General features: G+C 31.4%; 1 long non-coding RNA gene across 1 annotated transcript; it reads left to right on the forward strand.

The window, feature by feature from the left end:
• Window positions 1-1,047: 1,047 nt before the first annotated feature.
• Window positions 1,048-8,755, forward strand: LOC112738439 (uncharacterized). The gene is made up of 4 exons (XR_011869773.1): window positions 1,048-1,748; window positions 1,904-2,008; window positions 4,892-6,642; window positions 8,498-8,755. It is a non-coding gene; the product is annotated as an uncharacterized lncRNA (long non-coding RNA).
• Window positions 8,756-9,956: the final 1,201 nt, after the last annotated feature.

Consider the following 9,956-nt stretch of genomic DNA (forward strand, 5'->3'; position numbering starts at 1 on the left):
GAGCATTATTATTTAATTTTACATACGAAATTATACATATACTGTGTAACATCCCGCGTTTTTGGAAATCTAAATATAAATAAATTGTGATTTTATCTTATTAAGTTTAAGTTTTATAATTTTAGAAATTATTCTATTAGAAATAATTAAAGAGATTCAGAGATAAACTAATTTTGAATCAATTAATATTCTTAAGTAATTTTATTATAATGAAATATTTTGTAAAATTTTAGTAATTGAAAATTAAGAAAGAATTGTATAATTTAATTTAAGTAATTTTTATTCTAAAAAAGTTACGATTTATTTTATTAATTTGATATCTTATTTTATAAATTAATCAATTAAGAGTAATTAAATTAGTTTTATTAATATTTGGAGTTTAAGTTAATTAATATTCTTATGTTATTTTTATAATTGGTTATTTCATATGATTTGAAAATAAAATTTAATAATGGAAGTATTATATAATTTAATTTAAATAATTTTTATTATGAATGAATTATAGTTTATTTTATTAATTTGAGCTCTTAGAGATTGATTTATTAGGAATGATTAAATTGATTTTTATAAATACTTTGAGTATAAGTTAATTAATATTTTTGTGTAATCTTATTACAATTGATCATTTTATATAATTTGAAATTAAGTTTTGATAATAGAAAAATAATAAAAAATTATATCATTTAATTTGAATAATTAATATTGAGTTTAAACTACATTTTACAAAAATGTGATTAATATGTTTATTTTATAATTTAAACTAGAAATAATTAATTGAACTTAGCAATATGTTAATAAATAATGTTCTTAGATATTTTTTATAGAGTATATTTGATTTTTTTTTTTACCAAAGATATGAGGCTCGAACCCGCAACCTCTTAATTGAGTATGGAGAGACTATGCCATTTGAGCTATTACTCATTGGCAGAATATATTTGATTTTAAAATTATTTTACCCATCAATTTTATCAAAATATCTATTCATATTCATAAGTCACAAAAAAAAATATCTATTCATATTTATCCTTATTCCTTTATAAAAATCCTAATTTTACTTTAATTCCCAAATTAAAAAATCCTAACCCTAATTTACCCCTTTCCCCGGCCTCTGAAACATGCAGTCCCTCCCCCTTTCTTCCTAAACCTAACACAGAAACGGAAAGGAAAATCAGACAAGGAGAGAAAGGAAATCAGATTGTGAACCAGGGAAGGAGAGGAGGGAGACGCCGTTGCCACGCAGCCGCCGTCTCGTCGCTAATGCCGTCGCGAGGGAAGACCAGAGCCGAGGCAGAGAGTAGCGCCAAGAGGGAGAGAGGCCGCCATCATCGTCGTTCATGCTCGCTGGAGGAAGCTGTCGCAAGCCTCTTCGCCATCATTGTCGTCGTCATCCTTGCCAACTGTAGCGCCACGCAATCCAACCACCGTGACCTTCGCGGAGCCCGCGTCATTACGGCCTTTGAGATCTTCATCGTCACTGCCATTGGAGGTCCGTGAACAGAGGGAAGACGCCGCTGCCGTGGCACTGTCACGCCGTCACCGCCGTTACCCTGGAGCTCGCCGTCGTCATCGAGCAGGATGGATATGAGAACGACGCGAGGGAGAGATGGAGACAGAGCCGTGCGAGCCTGAGGAGCTGCCACTGTCCTTACCGTTGTTGCCATGGTCGCCGATGAGTCGTGCACCGCTATCAGAGTCCAAAACAGCACCAGCCTTCTTGTTCTGGTTCTGATTCTCCTATTCTTGAACCTGTAAGCTTTAATCCTTACTCTGCTTTCATTTTATTTCTTAGTCTTTTTCTGTTATGAGTAAGGAAAACCTATGTCTCTGTTTTTTTGGTGACTGCCTATGTCTCTGTTTAACACTACTGCTATGACTTCCATGTTTGCTGATGGAACTATCATAGGTGATAGTATTAATGATACTAAAGAACTGTTAGAGTTGCCGCCGTTGCTGAGATTAATAAAGAGGGGATCATCGCCTTTAAATTTGACGGGTTCAACTAACTGAGGTAGGGGGTTTAATTTAAATGGTTTTAATTTAAGAATGCCTACAAGGTTTATTGAATAATGCAAATAGGATTAATAGCTGTGAGTAATTGATTGATTATATGAATATTGGATTGTGGTTGCGATTGTGTTTGGTGTTGTGACTGAATTGAATGTAACTATGTGTGGTAGATGATTGAATTATTGACTGTTGGCTGTTGAAATGGTTGTTTGGTATATTGCTATGGCGGTGAGAGTGACTCGAGACTAGTTGAGAATTGTGGTTTTAACTGATTATGTATAATTGGTTGAGACTGAGATAATCATTCGATATATTTGATATTGAATTGAGAATTGTTGAAGGATTAGGACCTAAAAGACTAAACTATTATTAACAATCTGATTTTCAAAATAGAATGGTAATTTTGAGGACGACCCAGTAATTTGCTAGTGATCAAAACGGTGTGAGATTAAAAGCTGAGTAAACTTTAGTAAGTGTAGTTGTTAGGATTCAATTTTGAAGGTTTCGGATTAACTATACAATTAGTTATGATTTTTCAAAGTTAAGCTGTGAAATCTGATTTTCTGCATTATCTTTAAATGAAAACAGTAACTTCGAAAGGCTGTAACTAATTCTGTGATGATCGGAATTGTGTGGAATCAAGTCTGAGTTAAACTTGGGAATATTTGGAATTGAACTGGAGAATTTGAGACTTTTTTGTTAAATATATGATTTATGGTGAATTTTTAAATTACGGGTGAGGAATCTGATTTTACTGCAGATTTTTTAGAACAGCGGTGACTTGTTGGCTCTGCTGTGAATGTTTCGAATTGAATTTTGAAATGGAACCAATTTTAAATAAAACTTTAGTCTTATTATTTTAACTTCGTAAAGTTTCAGAACGGTTGGGATTGTGGTTTTAAAGATATGAATTTTTGAAATATGACGCGTTATGCAGTAAAAGCCAGATTCTGTTCTCTTAAATCAGTAACTTTGAAAGTTTATAACTGTTGATTTTGAACTGGTATTGAGGTGCAACCAATTGGAAGAGAAAATTAAGTATGTTTAGCATATGTAATTTAAATTTCAGGGCTGTCCATGTTTTAATGAGTGAGTTATGGGACTTGGAAGAGGATATGTTCATTGACTTTTAAAACAGAATTTTGCAGAAAATTACTCAACTTCCAAGTTATATAACTCCTTCATTAAAAATGGTATTGACCTAGAACTAATTGGAAAAGAAACCTGGATGAGTGAAGTTGAATTATATTAAATTTTAAGGTCATTGGATTTAATTTGGATTTTATATTGAATTTTGATTATCACATGCTACTGCTGTTTTTTTTTTTTTTTTTGATTTTACACATTGCAGAGCAGTCATAGTTTTTCCTCTATTCCTAAGGCTAGAAAAATCAGAAAATTATGGTCTTTGGTTTGTTAGAAAGCTTTTTATTTCAAGATGAGCGCTTGGACATAAAGTTTGTGCAATTCCAAGTTTATTTGTTATATTAAAAACAGAAAAGAAGATAGAGTGTCGAGGATGTCTTAAAGGATGTCTTAGTGACAGTTATGAGCCCATAGAGTTAAAGATGAATCTTAACGTTATATGGTTGATTCGATATTGAAAATTGTTTGATTTTGAAATGATTTGATATTGGAAAGGTTGAAAAGAGTTTGGTAAATTGTTTGGTTGGGACCCGTAAGGGTGGCTAAGTCGTATTTTTAAAGGAGATTATGTCCAAATTTTTATAAAAGTATAAGGACTTAATCAAAATAAATATTTAAGGCTTGTTTAATGATAATAACTTCAATAATTCTTTTGAGAAAAGATATTTGGTTTATAAAGTTGTTGGCAAGGACGTGGGTTTTATCCCGCTTGCATATTTACAATTATAAAAGAGTAAAGAGATGCAGAGAAAAGAGAAATCAGAGCAGAGTAAAGAGATAAAAGAGAAGAGTAATATAATAAAAAGATATTTGTATGTATATTAGTTGCTTGAGTTAACCCAGAGCTAATATAATAAAGAGATATTTGTATGTATATTAGTTGCTTAAAGCAACCCAGAGTTTCTGTAGGAAAACTAAGTTACCTACAGCCATTTTCCGTTTCCCCAGAGTAGAGCAGAGTATATATATATATATATATATATATATATATATATATATATATATATATATATATATATATATATATATTTGCAGAAAGCAGATGTTGTCTTAAATGAGTGGCTATTATTATATGCGCATTTAATTACGAAACGAAAAATCATATCCGGGAAATCGTGGATTACTCGTGACCGGATAAATGTCGGGATTGCGGGCAGCCAACCGACACATGAGCTCATGGCCTGTACTAGGACTAGTCATTCATCATATGCATCTATGTGACATTGTTTGAGTGTGTATATTGTAATTGATTTGCCTATGTGAATAATTCTGTTTAACTGCTAATTGCTCTTGATTGTGTTTGAACCTGATTATTTGTGTTTGTAATTGATTGTTTGGATGTTGATTGAATTGCTTGGGTCTGAGGCCGTGACTGGTTTGTGTTTAATTTTTAGTAAAGTATGAAAGATTAAGCTGGTTCAGCATAGACTTAATGAAGCTATGCTCGGAACAAATTAGTCATTCATACGGTTTAGAAAAACTTTTAAGGGTTTTATAAAGAAAAATATGGGTTTAGGATTTTGGATAATTAACTGATGCTTTTAAAGAAGGTTATGGATTTTGAATGTTAAACCGTTGGTTTTCAAGAGGATTCTCAAGGCAAATGAAAATAGTTTTCTTTTAAATATCTCTGATCGAAATCAACTATTTGCGCTTTATTCTTTATTTTCACGACATTCTCTACCTCTACTGAGAACTTGTGGTTTGGTTTTCACCCCCAAATTTTCCACCCTTTCAGTGACACAGGTCTGAAGACGCAATTTGAAGCTGCAAGCGATTAGTATGCTTTCTTTGTGGTTTTAATTACTTTCAGAGTCTCCTCGCTGTTGTCCCTTGAGATTTTATTTTACATAGAGGGGTAGGTTTGGTATATTGTATTTGAGTTTCGTTTGGTTTCTTTTGTATAAGAATTATTATTAATAATATTTATGTGATTATTATTTGTTGGAAATCTTTGAAACATAACTTTAATGAATAAAAACAAAATTTTCCAATATTTTCTTAAAACTGAAACGTGATCTCGATACAAAGGCTCGATAATTAAGTAGTTAATACTAGAGAAGGTTACGTAATGTTCTTCCTAGTAGAAATACCCTGACTTAAGCAAGGTATTTTGCTAGAAGGGATGTTACATACTGTAGTGTATTTCTTAATTAAACAACACATCAAATAATATATACAAAGTTTTAAAGTTAACATTAAAAATATGGTATCCAACTTTTTCAGACATCATTCATTTATGAAAATAATTTTAAAAAAAAAATAAATTTAATGGTCAAAATAATAATAATAATATTTTTTAATATTTCATTTTCATCCTACAATATTCATAAATAATGTAATATATAATATTTATATATTTTATATTTATATTTAAAAAGAATAAAAAGATAATGTCATATCAGACTAATGACAAATAATATAAAATTAATATTAAAAAGAAATGATAAATAGTAACAATGACATTGTAAGATCTTAGATTTTTAGAAATTAAATAATAAATTAATTACGACTTATTTTATTTATTCAAGATATTAATTTCAGAAAATTTTATATTAATTGAATATTTTCTTATAATTGATTTGAAAGCTTGAGTAATTGAAAATAATGAGGATTTTAGATATATGGTTTAATTTGAATAATTAGATTTTGAACTTTATTTTATGATTTTAAAAGAAATTAATTTGATTAACTCTAATTATTAAATTAAAGTCTTTATTTAAAAATAAATTAAGTTAATAATTAAATAATTTTTTTTATAAATATTTGTATTAGATTAAAATTAGTTTTCAATTATTCTATTACCCTAATTTTATTAAAATTACTAAACTACCCAAAATCCTCAATTTTATACACAAAACTCTAATCCCTTCTAACCTAACCGCCAATGTTCCCTTCCTTATCAAACCCAACAGCAGCAGAAATCAAAAGAGAAAGAAAAGAGAGGAGAGGGTGCAAACCAGAGAAGAGAGGAGAAGGGGGAGATCGCGCCGGCAGGAGTCGCTGCCGCTCGCCGCGCCGTCGTCGTCGCTGATGATGGAGGACCGAGGAGAGAGTGTCGCGGAGAAGGGGGAGCTCGCACGAGTGAGGAGCGTCGCCATCGCCGCCATCCTCATCTCGCTGGTCATTGTCACCGTCGGGTCACCTTGCCATCGCGGGAGAGAGGAGATGCATGAGCTAAAGGGTGCTGGAAGACTGCCGCCGCTGTTTGCATGTCGCCATCGCCACTGCCGCGTCTTCCATCAGCGCTGTTGCATGCGAGGAGGAGGTGGAGCTTATCCTCGCCGTATCTGCACCGCTGACGAGCTGTGGTGCACCGCAAATCAACCCGGAGCTGCCGTCCCCTACCGCCGCTGTCATGGGCCGCGTGGGTGCTCCCTTGAGCTGCCGCCGTCGTTGTTTGGATCGCGGTGGTCGAAAAGGCTGCTGATGGAGTTGTCACTGGAGCCGCTGCCATTCTGTTTCTCTATTACTTTCTGAGTCCAGTAGGTAATTTCTTTTCGGAACCCTAGATATATCAGTTTCTGTTATATGTGGCTAAGGTTTTGCGGCGTTATTTGTCATAGGATTAGATGTCGGTGCTTGCATGTTGTGTTTGAAGTCGCTGTTGTTGCTTTAGAAATGGTCTGACGTTGTGGCTGTTGCAGGACGCAAGGAAAAAAGGGATTTTAATGCATTTGGGTTTTGTGAGTTTCGATGAGTTGAGGTAGGAGGTTCGTTTTAAAATTAAAGTTTTAATTTAAGAATGCCCGAAAGGCTTATTGAATAATTGCAAGTAATTTATAAGTGTGTGGTATTACTATTTAATAAGGATTGGTTGAATTGTGATTGTGAATGATGTTTAATTGGTGCTGTTTGTTATATTGAAAAATGGATTGAGTTTGGATTGTTGCTGAATTTCTAGTCATGTTACCTTCTTGGTTTGGTTGTTGATTGAGATTTATTTAATAAGAGTGAGCACTGTTGCAATGGTTTAGGAATTGTTGTTTGTTGAATATGCTAATTCAATTCGGATATTGCTGTATTGATTGTGGAAGTGAATTGTTGGTTATTAAACCGAGTTAAAGTGGGTTGATTATTGAGAATCATGCTGTATTGATGATTGTAGAATCAGACTAGTGGATTGTTGAGAAAATGAAGGAGCTCGTAAGGGTGGTGAAGTCGAATGTTAAAAGGGAGGTTCTGTCTGAGTTTTTGTATAACATACAAAAAAGTGATTTTGAATTGAAAATCTGGCTCATAAGCTTATTTTGAGAAAATGTTAGCTTGATTTATTGGTAACGAATGAAGAGTTAAAAATGATTTTGATATTGAACCTGCTTTCAGATTTACAAATGTTTTGATAATGGATATGGTTTGTTGGATTTTTCAATGATTTTTGAAAATTGAAAATGGTTGGACAGGGACTCTGGAAGGGTGGCATAGTCCGAATTTTAGAGGAAATACTGCCGAAATTTTTATAAAACTGCAAGACTTTGTTTAAGGCATTATTTAAAAGTCAATCTGATTTATGAATATTGTTTGATTTTGAATTATATGGAAAGTCTTTATTTTCAATCTGATTTATTAAGAAAAGTATAATCTTTCAAATTCACTCTTTTGAGAAGAGATTTTGTTTTAAGTTATGATATGAATTCGGTTTGTTAAGAAAAAGAAAGAATGAGAAAAGAGAACATGGCACGTGTGATTATGAAATGTTTAAAAGGTCACGAGAGGGTGATGGAAAGTAAATGGTTATGGTGCCGATGGGAAAATGTTACGCCGTGGGCTTTATATGTGAATGATTGTGCGGGGACGACCGTATGTATGGAATGACTTCTAGAAGAAAGGGGCACATGCTACAGTTGGAGAATCAGTGCCTGCAAGAAGTAAAAACTTGCAGAGGTTATGCCGCTGGAATGCCTTATCTAACTTGCGAGTCGGATTGCGTCGGGTGCGGGTCGAAACCGACGAATGAGCTCATTATCTGTGCTAGGGATAGACATACATCATATTGTTTGCGCATTTGTTCTTGGTCGTGTTTGCTTGTTGTATTTTATTATGATTGTGTATGTGTTGTTTGTTTCTCTTTATGTGTTGTGTTTGTTTCTCTTTATGTGCTTTAGTTAGTATGTTTGTTGCGGGTTTCGGTTCTTACTACTGACTGGGATTTTCTTAAATGATTTAACTTACTGAGAACTAATCAAAGTCTTTAAGGTGAGTTTTAAAGAGTTCTAAAGGTAATTTTTTTAAAGTTGAAAAGCGATTATTTGCAACTTAATTCTTTACTTTCACGGCATTCTCTTTCCCTATTGAGAACCTGCGAGGATGATGTTCTCACCCCCTACAGATTTCTTTTGTTCAGTGACAGGTTCAGAAATCCTTGGCGCGAGGCCGCGACCGAACTACGAAGCTTAACATATACATGTATTCCTACTTTCTGTATTTGGTTTAGTCATAGATTTTATTTTCCCTTCGCCGTCGGTTGTTTTGATTTTTAGAGGAGCAGGACTTGTATTTGACAATCTTTGAATATGTCTATGTATATAAAGCTATGTGAATATTTATACTTCTGGGGTTAAGTGATTTAAGATAAAGTCTCATTTCGATTTCTTGTTTAAAATTTTGGTTCGTACTTTCGAATGTTCAATATTAAATAAAGATAATATAAAATATAAAGGTTTAAAGGTAAGTGACGCCTGAGCTTTTAGTACGATTATGAGATGCTAAAAGTTAGGGTGTTACAGACATCAAAATGATGTAATATATAATATTTATATGTTTATATTTATTTAACAAATACGATTATAGATTCAATTATAAATATTTTAAAAAAATAAAAAATATTTTCATATGACTAATAATAACAAATAGAATAAGAGTGCAAAACATACATCTCTAATTTCTTTTTGTGTATATTTTTTAATTTGAGTGGATAGATATATCTTACAAAATAAAAACTGTAAAATAAAAATGAATTTATTACTATAACTTATAAAAAAAAAAAACTAATGGGTACTCTTCAACTCATGCTTCTATTTATTATAAATTTATTACAAAAAATTGTATTCATATTTCAATTCCATAGATGTATGCGTTAAAGAATTAAAAACAAAAGAATATGCCTTTGCATTCTTATGTTAAAAAATAAATGAAATTCCTTCATATATAAATATTATTTTATATAAGATAACTTTTAAAACCTCTCAACCACTTCCAATTCAATTCATTGATCTAGCACAACACACAAAATTTCATAAGATATTAAATAGTACTCTTATATTAAAGTTGATCATAATAATTTTATAATCAAAATAAAATTTATATATTAAAGTAATAAATTAATGTAACATTAAATTTTTTAACAATACTTTAATTTAATTTTTTAAAATTCTTTATGTTCTCATATTTTAGAGCTTTGGTAATGATATATATTTTTTATAAAATTAAAAATAAAATTAGGATATATCTTACATACAAACACAACAATTAAAAATAGTACAAAAGATATTCATTTTTAATCCCCTGTATTTCAAAAAGCACCACATAAATAAAGATTAACTCCTTTTATTATAAAATTTTTGTCCAATTAAAAAATTAACCAGTGATAAAATTTAGTAACGGTAAAATATAGCGTAATTTAAAAAAAAATCTAATTACTATATTAAATATTACAAATTCCAAATTCTCGAACTAAAGACATTTATCAAATAACTAATTTCATAACCAACTATTAAAAATGCTACTATATTAGCCCATAACAATAATCATGAAACACCTAACATTATTTTCTACTAAATAATATATTTTAATTTAATAATATT

The sequence above is a fragment of the Arachis hypogaea genome, chromosome 13 (assembly GCF_003086295.3).
Source record: "Arachis hypogaea cultivar Tifrunner chromosome 13, arahy.Tifrunner.gnm2.J5K5, whole genome shotgun sequence".
Lineage (NCBI taxonomy): Eukaryota > Viridiplantae > Streptophyta > Magnoliopsida > Fabales > Fabaceae > Arachis > Arachis hypogaea.